Source organism: Sabethes cyaneus, chromosome 2, assembly GCF_943734655.1.
Source record: "Sabethes cyaneus chromosome 2, idSabCyanKW18_F2, whole genome shotgun sequence".
Classification (NCBI taxonomy): Eukaryota; Metazoa; Arthropoda; class Insecta; order Diptera; family Culicidae; genus Sabethes; species Sabethes cyaneus.
In genome coordinates this window covers 12,614,183-12,627,650 of record NC_071354.1, presented here as the reverse complement: position 1 = coordinate 12,627,650, position 13,468 = coordinate 12,614,183, and positions in this window count along the sequence as shown.

The following is a 13,468-nucleotide window of genomic DNA, read 5'->3' as shown; positions in this document are numbered from 1 at the left end:
CGATGGCTCTAAAGGGGCTGGAGAGTCCAGCGCCATCCGAGTTACGGATAAGGTGTCGACAGCAGGGTTACCGGGTGGTCTAACTGCTGGAGTTACAGGCGACGCGGTGGGGATAGGAGGGAGCCATACCGCTGGATTCGAACGAGCGTCGTCGAATTCCCTAAAAGCGATTTCTTGTGGCCAACAGTCGGGGGCCAAAGCCGCACACACAGAAAAATTTCATGGTAAATTCTACCATTTTAGGGGTAAGCTTGACCAGAAAAGTATGGTGGTTTTCAACCGACTGGGAAAACTGGTCTAGACAACATTTTCATGGTTATTTCGACTATAAGCTTGAACAATGGACGCATGGTACGGTTGACCACGTATAGTAGGCATAACTATAATCTGTATACCATAAAATTGTCATCATTACAATGCTTTAGTTATCTTAACCACTTTTTGTATAGTTTTACTGACAAGAAAATAGTCATCTTGGACAAAAAAATAAACGGAACTAGCTGGTTGCAGTGACAATTTTATGGTAAAAATGACCATGTATGGTTGGGACAACTATAATTTAAAACTATACAATTGTCATCATGATAATGGTTTTGTTATCATGACCAGGTTTTGTATGATATTGCTGACAAGAAAATAGTCATCTTAAACACGCAATGGACGGGACGAGTTGGTTGTCGTGACAATTTCGTGGTAAAAATGACGTTATTAACTATTGTTGAAATAACCATGAACGTAGTCATCTCAACTATAAATTTTATAGTTTTTATGATCATTCACGTTATACTTACTCCGAATGAATCAAACGAATCTTTTGCAATAAATGAATGTGGTGCACCTGCAGGTATACTTGCAGAGAAACTTTCAAGTATACTTGCAGATGCACCACATTCAATTATTGCAAAAGATTCATATGATTCTTTCGAAGTAAGCATAATGTGAACGGTAATATATAAATAAATTAGACGGATTTCTCATTATTTCACAATCCAAATAACAAACAATCGGTTATGTCTATACATATATATCGTAGATTACTATAATTTTAACAGGAATTTTACGTACGTTTTTGGTGTGGCTCTGCAGTGTAGGTTTGCTGACTGTGGTTACCTGCATTCCGAGTATAGATTCATCCGCGACTAAAACCACAATTTGCGATGTTCAGCCTGCAGCAGAGCCGGTCAGATCTGGCATATTAGCTGGAATATACTGAAGTGAAACCACTATTAGTTTGAACTGCCTGAACATTAATCGAATGTGGCATAGACTTCACGTTATCCTATTTGGGATGAGAAGCGGTTTTAGACGTGTGCTAAACTAACACATACCAATATTTACCTCAAAGTTGTCGAGCCCGTGTAGCTACTACTCTAAAAATCCTTATCATGATGGCACATCCAATGACGATCATCGGTTATTGGGACTTCGAATAAATTGGAAACATCTCCCGGGGGCATTATGCAGCAGAATCCTGTACGGATGGGAAAATCGATAATCCATGGAAATAGTTTTCTGAACATATGCCGTATTCTTGACTGCAGACAACACGTCTAACTTAAGCCTATCCATGATGCCAATTAACTACAGGATAAGATTCTCCACCGTGCACCATGCATTGAAAATATTGTTATTTCAACTGTTATAAACGGCAAGCAAAGGTGATCTCCGTCAAGTGATTTAACAATTGGTTTCTGATCAATTTCATCAGAACAGGTTGGTACAACCGACATAATTAGCATTTTATATATGTTCGGTTCTAAGGGAAAGTCTGTCATACGGCAATCTAATCATGCCGGCTGTCTTTCGTTGTCTAATGCAGATAAAGAGTGCAATAGGTCTGAAGCAGGCAACAGTAATTCAACTAGCGGAGCATCCATAAAATCAAACTGCAGGAAATCGTTAATTCCCAGCTGAAATATCATTGTGGTCAAATCGGTACGCTAAATTTTTGGAACCAGCATCGGAAGCGTTTTACGTTCCATTCTAGTTTTTGAGATGAAGACTTGTTGCTCAACAAATCCTGGTTTAACCACATAATAAATATCATCGACTGTGAGCGATGTTTTCGTTATGTCCGTTCGTAGTGTGTCAGCAACTTGAATAACAGACGACTGAAATGAACAAAATTGAATAAACATTGAAATACGACAAAAATTAAATACTCACTTCGTTCGTTCGTTGGATATGCCGTAGTTTCGGGGTAGTTTAAAGGCCGGCCGAAATCTTCCGATCAAGTAGGACGTCATAACTGCTGGTAGAAGTAGATTTTACGATTGAAATATTTCAAAGTCTCGGAGTTGCTAATTGTGACTCTGATCGGTTTTAGAAGTCTATTGTGCTCCAGTGTCTGCTGACGGAAATAGTTTGACGATGGTCTAGCTCAGTGGTGGCCACGGTACAAGCATATTGCGGGCTAAATCAGATCTCCCCAATAGATCCGCGGCCCTAAATGACTTCTGACATTAATAAATTCAACCTATAGTGTCCGTCCGCCATTTATCAAACCAGTTCGCGGGCCGCAAAGGCCAAATTCAAGAGCCGCAGTTTGGCCATCACTGGTCTAGCTGGTGTTACATAGGATGTCATTTTGAATTATTCGACTGAAGGTACCGAAAGTGTAATCCTCAATTGGGTCATAAAATTTGTGATAAAAAGATGATTATTTTAGAAGGAACGATAAAGCTTCCCATTATGACTACCAGAGTATAGTTTTTTCTTTTTTAAAAAGATGCAGAGCACTAAAAAAATAAAAAACAAAAATATTGTAATTTATTCTCCCTTGACATTAGAGATCTTCCTTGACATAACGAAAATAACACGTTTCTGGCAACAATGATAACTTTTTCTCACTGGCAACTCTGGTTTGACATTAGAGCAGCTGATCGTTTTGACAGTTACAGCTTCGCAGTTGTCTTGTCTTGTGCTTGTCTGCGTTTTGCTGGTCGTGAGGAAGTGGAACATCAAATTTGTACTAGTTATCGGATAAAAGTTTTGATTCGGGCAATGTATTCCAATCCATCGATTCACGGTGCTAGACTTTGTCCAAATCTAGTTTGCGCTAAGAATGACTAAACGATGTCAAACTGATGGCCAACAGTATAATCTCGGTACAATCGACCCCGCAGAACAGTATGAAAAAAAAAACGCCAACCGAAACTGGCACCGTATTATCAATCAGATTGGTATGTTCTGCTACTCCGATGTGAATCAGCAGTAGGGCGAACGGCAGACCAAAAATTTCTGTGCGTTTCTAACCAAACACGGTCGCATCTCGATGGCGGGTGTTGCATCCGAAAACTGAAGCCATCCACGCTGTGACCAAGTGCAGTCACTACGCTTATTGCTGATTTTGACAAAGGCCTTAATTAAACTGAGATGACCGGAACCGGAAAATGAGCTGTAAACTCAGAAAATGTTTTAGGTCGCGATTGCCAAGCCATTTCCTGACTTTGCAACTTTTGACTTTTTGACACACTATCAGTTATCACATGAGCGTGAAGGTAAACAAAAAGTTTTCCGTGACATTTCAAGACATACTATGGTTTCTTTTTATAATTCGTGTTGTCTAGACACCGCTTGACACAACCATGCACAATTATAGTTTGTCTATATAAGGTTGCCCAAATGTTTATTTTTTGTTCAAAATTTCACAAAATTAAAAAAAAAGGTTTTTAACAGCAATAGCCTAAAAATATAAAATTGAATATCAAAACATGTGTTCCTAACCCTAACCTCATCGATTCAAGCTAAAAACGACATAGGGCTTTAGGACCCAATTCCCGACACGAATCAGCCATCGTTGGCAGTTCCAGAACCTGCTTTTTGTTTGTACGTGTGGCAGGATGTTCGAACTAGTTTGTCTGATCATCTGGATGCTACGCTTGTTCCGCACCTGCCACTCTACCGGTCAGGAAAAATATGTACTAACTTTTGATTCCTGTCGGTCTACTATATTGCCGCTTTCCTCTGTCGAAACGTATTTACTTCTGTTTTTTTTGCTGAAATATCCAGTAAAACACTGTACCTGGAAAACAACATATTAGCCTCAACCGTTTGAAACAGTCCTAATCGAGTTCATTGCTGGTCCTAAAAAGAGTTATTATGGTGTATTTGAAGATAATAAAAGATGATTTTTCTATTTCTTTACCTAAAGCACAAATGGTGCTTCCTGTAGTCCGTACGGTATGGAGTTATGATGACGGCGATTAAAACTTTGGATTGATTCTTTTTTTTTCACTGGCCTAATAAAATAAAAAGTTTCACTGGCCTGTGGATTCCGATATAAAACATCTGTTGGTGAGCAAACCGTGATCATTGTATTGTATTTACGACGAATCAAGAAGATCTATGACGTGGATCTTGGACCCGGCAACAATACCGTTCGCACAATAGAGGCTAAATGTTGTGATTGCTGGATGGTGTTGGCTCATTCCTAGTTTTTGTAAAGAGCTGCAATCCGGTTATGTTCGATATTTCGGAAGCAAGTAACAGATGCAAATTTTCTTAAAAATATGTTGCGGAAAATATAAAGAAAAAGAAAATATTGTACCCAACAAATATTTTTGTTATATAACAACTTATCAGGCGTTTGCTATACTCGGTATTAGCTATACAATGGTTTTAATAAGGTATACTATTAAACAAAAATGTTTGTTGGGTATACAGAAAAATGAATTTTGTCTGTTCTGCATGTGCTTTATAGAATAGGAAACTACTAAACCGATCGGAGTGAAAATTTGTATGCGGTTTTTAGGGCCAGGGAAGGTTCTTATTGTACTAGCTAGTGCTGCTAATGAAAATACGTCTGTGCCGCCCAGTTGTAAAGTTTGTACTTCCCAGTATGTATATTAAATAGCATATCCAAGAATCTATGTTTACTAGATCAACGGATAATAGAGTTTATAAATATTTTACTATACCGTGGACCCCCGTTCGTTTGACCGTTTTTAATCTGAACACTTTTTAATTTGAACCCCGTTGGTTTGCACGACGTGCAAATTAAAAATGGTTCAAATGTCATTCTCAATATGACATCATTTGCTTATGCAGACAATGCACATAAACATGATTTGTTTGTAATAATCTAGCGTGTTTAATCTGTTTCACAATGCGTTTTCTCAACGACTATGGTAGAAATCTGATAGGAGAATGAAATATTCGCTGCTTGCAACTGCCAACTGTATCAAACCACCAAAACAATAACAAAGAACAGGGCAGCCAGTTCACACAAGCTCCAGCATATTTAGGGTTACCAGTTGTTCAAATTAAAAGCTATCCCCGTTAGTTTGCATGAGGAATCGTTCAAACGAACGGGGGTCCACTGTACTACACAGGGTGGCTCCCATACAAATAAAACCCAAATTTTACATATCTCGAGAACCAATCAAGCAAATTGAACCAAATTTTGGATGAGGTGGGGTTTTCCCTTCTCTGGAAGGGGTTGTACTCACACAAATAAAGCGGATATTTTTGCAAAACTCAAAAACTAATTGAACTCGAGAAAAATTCTTCCATAAACATTAGTCAATATTAAGATCACTAAAAACTGCTTATATACACTAGATGATTCAGGGCGAGACGGCCGCAGGTCGCGAGTACTGCCGGCGGAAGCGCTGACCACTACGAGGGGGGGCAGTCCCCAGAGAAAACACCTCTGTCTAGGTTTATTAGTTTTCCTAGGTCTACTGCCCTCTATTACTTTCCTTCAGTTGGGTCCGAACGAGCGACGGCGGGTAAGTGAGGATCGCACCCGCGAAATAGTACTTTTCGCTAAAAGGGTTTTCGCGAAATGGTATTCCGCTAACACTATATTCCGCATTATGGTCAACTGAGAATTGGTTTTCCGCGAAAATTCGGCGAAATGTTATAGAATCACGGTGAATATTTAAATACTATTAGCTTTATTTTATCTGCCGTAATAATAATGGTGGGAGCAGCCACGTAGCCAGGGGGGCCTGGCGGCCTTGGCCCATCCCCCGAAATATTTTGGCTCACATTTTTATCGCGGCACTGCAAGAGATCTGTCGCAAAGGCGAGAAGGTGTGGAGGATCCGTGGCGGTAAAGCCAAATTTTTCCAGAGCGGTGGAGCGATCGACGAGCTGGGAACGGGCTTCGTAGTATTGGGAAAAATGCAGGATCACGTAATGGACTGGAAAGCGATCAACGAGAGGATGTGTGTGTTGAGGATAAAAGGCCGTTTCTTCAACTACACCATCATAAACGAGCATTGTCCATACGAAGGTAGACCCGACGACGAGAAGGAAGCGTTCTATGTGCAGCTGCAGGCAACGTACGACAGCTGCACACGACAGGACATCAAGATCGTCATCGGCGATATGAACGCCCAGGTCGGCAGGGAAGCAATGTATAGACCGGTGATCGGGTCCCATAGCCTGCACACCGATACGAACGACAACGGCCAGCGATGCATGATCACCAGCGATGGTGATCAGAAGCACTTTCTTTTCCCACAAAGATATCCAAAAAGCCACCTGGAGATCACCTGACCAATGAACTTCGAACCAAATCGACCATATTCACATCGAGGGCCGGTTTTTCTCGAATATCACCAACGTACACTCCCTACGGGGTACGGATACCGACTCGGACAATTACCTAATAGCAGTACACGTGCGCTTAAAGCTAGATGCTTCGACCCTCGAAAACGGGTGGAGTATGATACGCTCGGCCGTCAACGGGGTCGCAACCTCGGCGCTAGGAGTGGAAACCTCGAGCGGAACCAAAAAAGTGGTCTCTAGGAAACTCCGGTAATATACGTGGGAAAGGCGAGACCACACGAAGCCAGCTCCTCCTCGATCAAAAGTGTGTTCGGCTACTGGTAGTAAGAAAACTACGGCCTCCATGAGGCCAAACCTCCGGTAATTCCGTCTCTCCTAAATGCCAGTGAGCGGAAAAATCACAAAAATACAGTGCAGATAAACCTTCCACTTGCGAAAGCTGTTTCGGGCGTAATTTTCAGGAGGTTTATCGAACACGGTGTGGACCTGGCCCTGGGGTGACATTGCGATTCTCGTTTCGAGTGATTTTGGTTCGTTTCGACCACGTTAAATGAATGGGCGAAACGAACTAAAATCACTCGAAACGAAAATCGCAATACCACCCCTGATTCAAGAGCCCTGGGTCTACAAAGGAAGAATACAAGGTATTCAAACAAGAACATGTAAGTTCTTCTATGATGACAAATATGATCCTCCGAGAGCTGCTGTCTTGGCCAACGCAAACATTAATTGTTTGCCCATTACAGAGTTCATCAAACGAGACATAGTGGCGATCAGAGTTGAGGTATCAATCGCCAAGGGAAATCCGATATTATCGTAGCATCGCCCCATTTTCCTGGAGACGTTCCTAAGGTTGCAACTCAAGAGGTTGCGGCGTTCGTCAAATTCTGCATAGAAGTCAACAAAGACTGTATTATCGGCTGCGATGCCAACGCTATCGCATTTTGTGGGGAAGCACCGACCAGGGGTGTGAAATTGTCAAAATTTTGCGGACTAAACATCCATGAATGGCGACAATTTGGAACCAGCCAGCGTATCGAAAATAACAGCTAATAATAGTTAAATTATAACTAAAAGGCTACGTTTAACTGCTTTCTAATTAATTTCAGTTGTTTTAAAACGAATCAACCTTTAAGTAGGTCCCAGCACCAAAGGTATTAAAACCAATGAGTGGGACATGGACAATGTATGTGATTTGACAGCCACACCACCTCGCTGGCACCGACATCAACAATCGAGATGAGTGCCTTTTAGAATTTCTCTCGTTAAACAATATCGACATTGCTAATAAAAACAATGAACCTACATTCATGAATGCTATGAGGCAGGAAGTCTTGGACCTGATCTTGTGAGAAGCTAAGAGGCAAAAGGTTTCGAATTTGTGGGTTTTGCTGATGATTTGGTCATCATGGTTCTTTGAAAATTCGACGACGTGATATCGGATAGAATGCAGAGGGCCTTGGAAAGAAGGCCTGGGCATCAATCCCTCTATAACAACAATTGTTTGTGTTGTTTCACTAGGAAGAAGAAACTGAAATTACAATCTCTACACCTTAAGGAAGAAATTAAATGTAGAGTCTCGTCTCAGGAGTAATCCTATACGCTAAACTATCTTGGCACGCACACTTAGATTTAATAATTAGCAAGGCAGACTGCCTTATGGGTATGTTCTAGACTGGTAGGAAAAAAATGGGTCCTCAAACCAAAAATGGTGATGTGGGTCTATACCGCCGTTGTGAGACCTAAGATAGCTTATGCCTCGTAGGTATGGTGGCCAAAAACTAATAAAAGCCACAGCTATTGAAAATTTGAACAAACTTCAACGATTATCATGCATGGCCGTAACTGGAGCAATGAAAAGCACACTTTCAAAGGTTCTAGAAGCTATCCTCCACTTACTACCCCTGAACCAACATGTTCAGGTAGAGGCTAAGAAAAGTGTCCTAACACTTAAACGATTGAAGACAATACTCGACGGAGATAAAACCGGTCACTTGAGTATCCTGAATCTTCTACCTGTTTGTCGGTCCAGCTGCGGAAATGAATAGTGATTGGATGGAAGCTAGAACCAACTATGACATCCCATACACATTAAACGAACCCTCACGTTCGGTATGAGTTGGGGAGGGACCTAGCCTCCACAGTGGTTCAATCAAGTTCTATACCGACAGGTCAAAAATGGAAGTCAAAATGGGTGCTGGAGTGTACGGTCCCAGAACAAGAATATCTGTAGCTATGGGAGACTGGCCCACAGTCGTCCAGGCAGCGATAACAGCTATAATAGAATATAGGGTCAGGTGGAGCAAGACGGGTCACCTAAGGAAAGTACCCGATGCGTTTTTCTACGAATTCAATTTTAAGCAGCTTATCATTTATTTAGATAAATCACTAATAATATAAATCCAAAAATAACCAAAATAAATAAAACGAAACAAAATAAAAGATATATCAGACAAAAAGTGAAATGTCGGTGTACCATCCGTACTCTACCCTAACCATGCACAACATCATGTAAATAAATATTATGCAACAAGCAAAACAAAACAGACAACTCCGATCGTATTGAGACACACGGCGGGCACCGAACGCAAGCACCAGCGCCATGGCGACACGTGACGCTTAACTTGCAATTTTCGGCTACAAGTGCGTGATGCTGCTGATTCATGCAACGGAACCAGCCAAGACCTCACCCACGATACGACAACAGAAAAACGACACCACACGACCGAAACCACTGCAGGCGCGATAATTACAACAGGAGAAATAATCTTCCTTGGCTGCAATGAAATATAACACGACACTGGACAGTTGTTTCTGTATGAACAACTTTCGTGACATGGAGTAACTGGACCCTGTACAACAACAACAAACACGTTAGTCGATTCAGCCAAATCATCAGCTGATACACATATAGGCAGATTCATAATTATGGTTACAACTATAAAAGCTAACCTTTCAAACAATAAAGCAAGCCATTTCGACTTCAGACTTTGTGCGTTTAATGCGACCCCAATCGGGCTATCGCTAACAAAAGAACTTAGTCCCGCAAGCAACCCCGAGATCAGTTGATCTACCACGGGCTATTGCTTAAAGTCCAAAGGCTAAAGTATACTCCAATAAACCGTCCGCGCCGGTAAACATAAGCGAGTAGTAGTTAGTGCTGTTACAAGTAGTTAGTGCTGTTACATCGGAAAACTACCCTTTTGCCGCATTAACTGTTTTGTGGATAAAATATATGCCGGGCCAGCTAAAAACTTATTTAATAACAACAATAAATAAACTCAAAAATATAGATATATGGACAAACATAGAGTGCCACACAAGTCTTTTTCAGTCTAACCCATCTTGCCCCTATTGAGCTGGTAGAACAAAATACATGTTTATTTAAAACTTTGTAGTATATAACAAACTAGCTGACCCGACAAACTTCCCCCATTGCTTAGCCTGATAAAATAAAGCGGATAGCATTTAGATATTCGCCATCATTGCAAACCATTTAGCCGAATACCATTTTGCGGAACACCAATTCTCGGTTGACTATAACGCGGAATATAGAGTTTCGCAAAATACTATTTCGCGAAAAACCTTACGCGGGATGTACCATTTCACGGAAAATCTTTTCGTAGAAAGTACCATTTCGCAGGGGTGACCCAACTGAAGGAAAGTAATAGAGGTCAGTAGATCTAGGAAAATAAATAAACCTAGATAGAGGTAATCTCTACGGGGGGCTGCCCCTCACACCCAGATAACACAAAATCGTAATAGAAAGTTCACAATAAATCGTTTTCATGTCAATTTCACATTGGATTTGTATAATGATTAGAGTATGTCAAATCGAAGTGAACAATAAGTTGTTTTGCAGTCGTGCGTGTCTTCATATATAATTCATGACTGTGAATTATAAAGCAGGATAGACAATTGCAATATTTGATTATATCTGTATCATATATTCAGGAGTATTTAGTTGCGTGTTATAAAAACTGCGCAAAATTGAATTACAAATAGTTGTCAAAAGTTTCGCACGTATATCGCCTCCACTTTGGTATATATATGTTCTTATATGGCGTGAAATATAACTTTTTCGTTCAGATATGATTTCGTATACCTCAGTTGCAATCGAGATATACAAACCAAATGGTTTACTGGGCAGTGGCCGGCGCTTCCGACTGCAGGTCGCCGGCAACACTCGCGGCGTGTGGCCGTCGCACGCTGAATTATCTAATGTTACTATTGATAGTTTTTGGTGGTTAATCAATAACAAGATTAATGTTTTATGAAAGAATCTAAAATTGCTCGAATTCGATTAGTTTTTGAGTTACGCAAAAATTTCTGTTTTATTTGTATGAGAGTCCTTATCCCCCTACCACAGGGGTGAGGGGTCTCAAACCATCATTAAAAGAATGCTGGCTCCAAAACCCCCCCCCACATGCCAAATTTTGTTCCATTTGCTTGATTACTTCTCGAGTTATAAGGAAATTTGTATTTCATTTGCATGGGAGCCCCCCCCCCCCCTCCTAAAAACCGAGAGGGGTCCAATTTCATCATAGAAACAATTCATGCCTCCAAAAACACCCACATGCCAAATATGGTTCCATTTGATTAACTAGTTCTCGAGTTATAAGGAAATTTGTATTTCATTTGTATAGGAGCCCCCTCTCCTGAAGCGGGGAAAGGTTTCAATTCATCATAGAAAACATTCTTGTCTCCAAAAACACCCATATGTCATATTTTGTTACACTTGCTTGATTAGTTCACGAGTTACGAGGAAATTTGTGTTTCCTTGGTATGGGAGCGGCACTAAAAGCCTTTAAAGTTTCTAAGTGCTCCTCAAAAATTGTCTGGGATTGCAATTGCTTCTTACGGCAACTAAGCCAAGTGAACTCGGTAAAATTGTACTAGGTTCCTGGTCATTGCGCTATAGAGTGGAATGAACTTGCAGACGAACCAGCCAGATGTGGATCTAACCCTCCATTCACGGTTCCAAATCCATTTCGCTGCATCCCTGACTGTGTGCTGAAAAGTGAGCTGACACAACGGGAGAGCCGAACAGGCATGGCCAATTGGATGGCCGTACAATCCCTCAAACAATCAAAAAAATTATAACGCCGTGTATTAGGGTTACTCAAAAGTTGACATCAAGAAATCTCAGCACGCTTACCGGTCTTGTGACAGGACATTGTGCGAGTAAATACCATCTTCGGAATCTCGGTTTCGTACAAGATAACATTTGTCGCTTGTGTAATGCCGAGCGTGATACCTCGGAACACTTGCTCTGCAATTGTGGAGCACTAATAGGACGTAGAGTGCAGTATCCCAAAAATGGTCTACCAGAGCCAAGGGAGATCTGCTTTGCGTCGCCGATCAAGGTAACAACGTTCAAAAACCAAGTCATCCCTGATTGGTACCTGTCTCGCTCCAGCTACGAGCCTATTACTTACTTAACAAGTGATAGGTAAGCTTGAAGCGTACAGTAAAAGAAATAAACAGGGCATAGCACAATAGTTCAAAATAATGGACGCAGTGGTAAGAGTACTCAACAGAAGAGGGAGTTTCATAACGCAATTCTTGACAGTTATTCAAGATCAGTGTTATCGCTCAGAAGTACGAAAAATCGAGCAGATATAGTATAATGGGGACATGGCAATCGTTCGCATTATTCCAATTTTTCTCGGTGACGGTAATTGCGGCTTTTAAAAGTAGAGAGTGTTGGTTATTGGGTTATTAGGTTAGGTTACATGCTATACATGAAACTAAAACTGGCGGTTGCTGAAGGACTCAACAAACCACCTACTCATGGAAGAGAAATTAATGTATCTAAAGTAATTGCTCAGATTGAGTAATTTTTATAAAAGAGAATTTGAAATCAAAGCATATTAATAGCTAATACAATAAAAACATTAAATGCATACCTGTCTGCAAGATTCTTGTGTTTCGCAACTTTTGATGCAATTTGCAATCTTTGTTCAGTAATGATTCTCTGCTCAATCGCTTGCGATAGTGCTTTTCCACTCGCGCCTCCACATATTGCGATCTCTCTAAAGCCTAACTCAAGAGCATGTTTGTCGCTTAAGGATTACTCGATCTGTATAAAACATTTCAATTAAATTATGACTATTAAATTTTCAACCGTTTCTCACCAGGTCATTGACTAATTCACAAGGGTATATTTTACGCTCAAGGATTGCAATTGGCAATCGTAAAGCCATAGCTTAGCCAGTACATTTCCTAAAAAAGTTATTTATCACAATTTGCTCCTAGTAGTTTGCGTCTCATGTGTAGTAATCCAAATATACCTGACGAATATTAAAGAAAAGATAATACCAATAATTCATACAATCAAAAAATATCGAATACTACCTATAGATGATGGTCTGCATGCAGATAGGATATATAAATTGCCTTTATTACAGTTCCAAATATACGTTTCCAACAGTCTATCCCGCAGCTCCCTCGCCGCAGTCAAGTTAAATGGAAATATTTGGACATCATTTCGCGTTTTATCCAAAAACACTTCACGGACACGTCTAAACCACCGATTGAACCAACCCATCGACATCTCTATAACGAGCTGCAGTGAACGTCAGCGACAACATGTCCTGGGCTCAAAATTTGACAGCGGGCCCAAATCAGACTGCTGGCAGTTGAGTGAAACGCCGTGCTGACATGCTATCTCATTTTCGCACGCACGAGATGTTGGTAGCGAAAACATGGTTGCCTGCCGATGGGGTGAATTGAACTGTTTAGAGCGGAAGTCCAGCACCATCCGCAATTAAAAAAATAAAACAGACAAGCTATAAATAACACCGATTACACCATAACAGTTTAGCAGTTTGTTTTTGTTAGTACACTACACAGTAAAATAATTCAACCTGTTTTCACGTACACAGAAAATAATTTAATACAATTTGTCACTTAAAGATTAGATTTTTTTTATTATTTGTTTTGCACT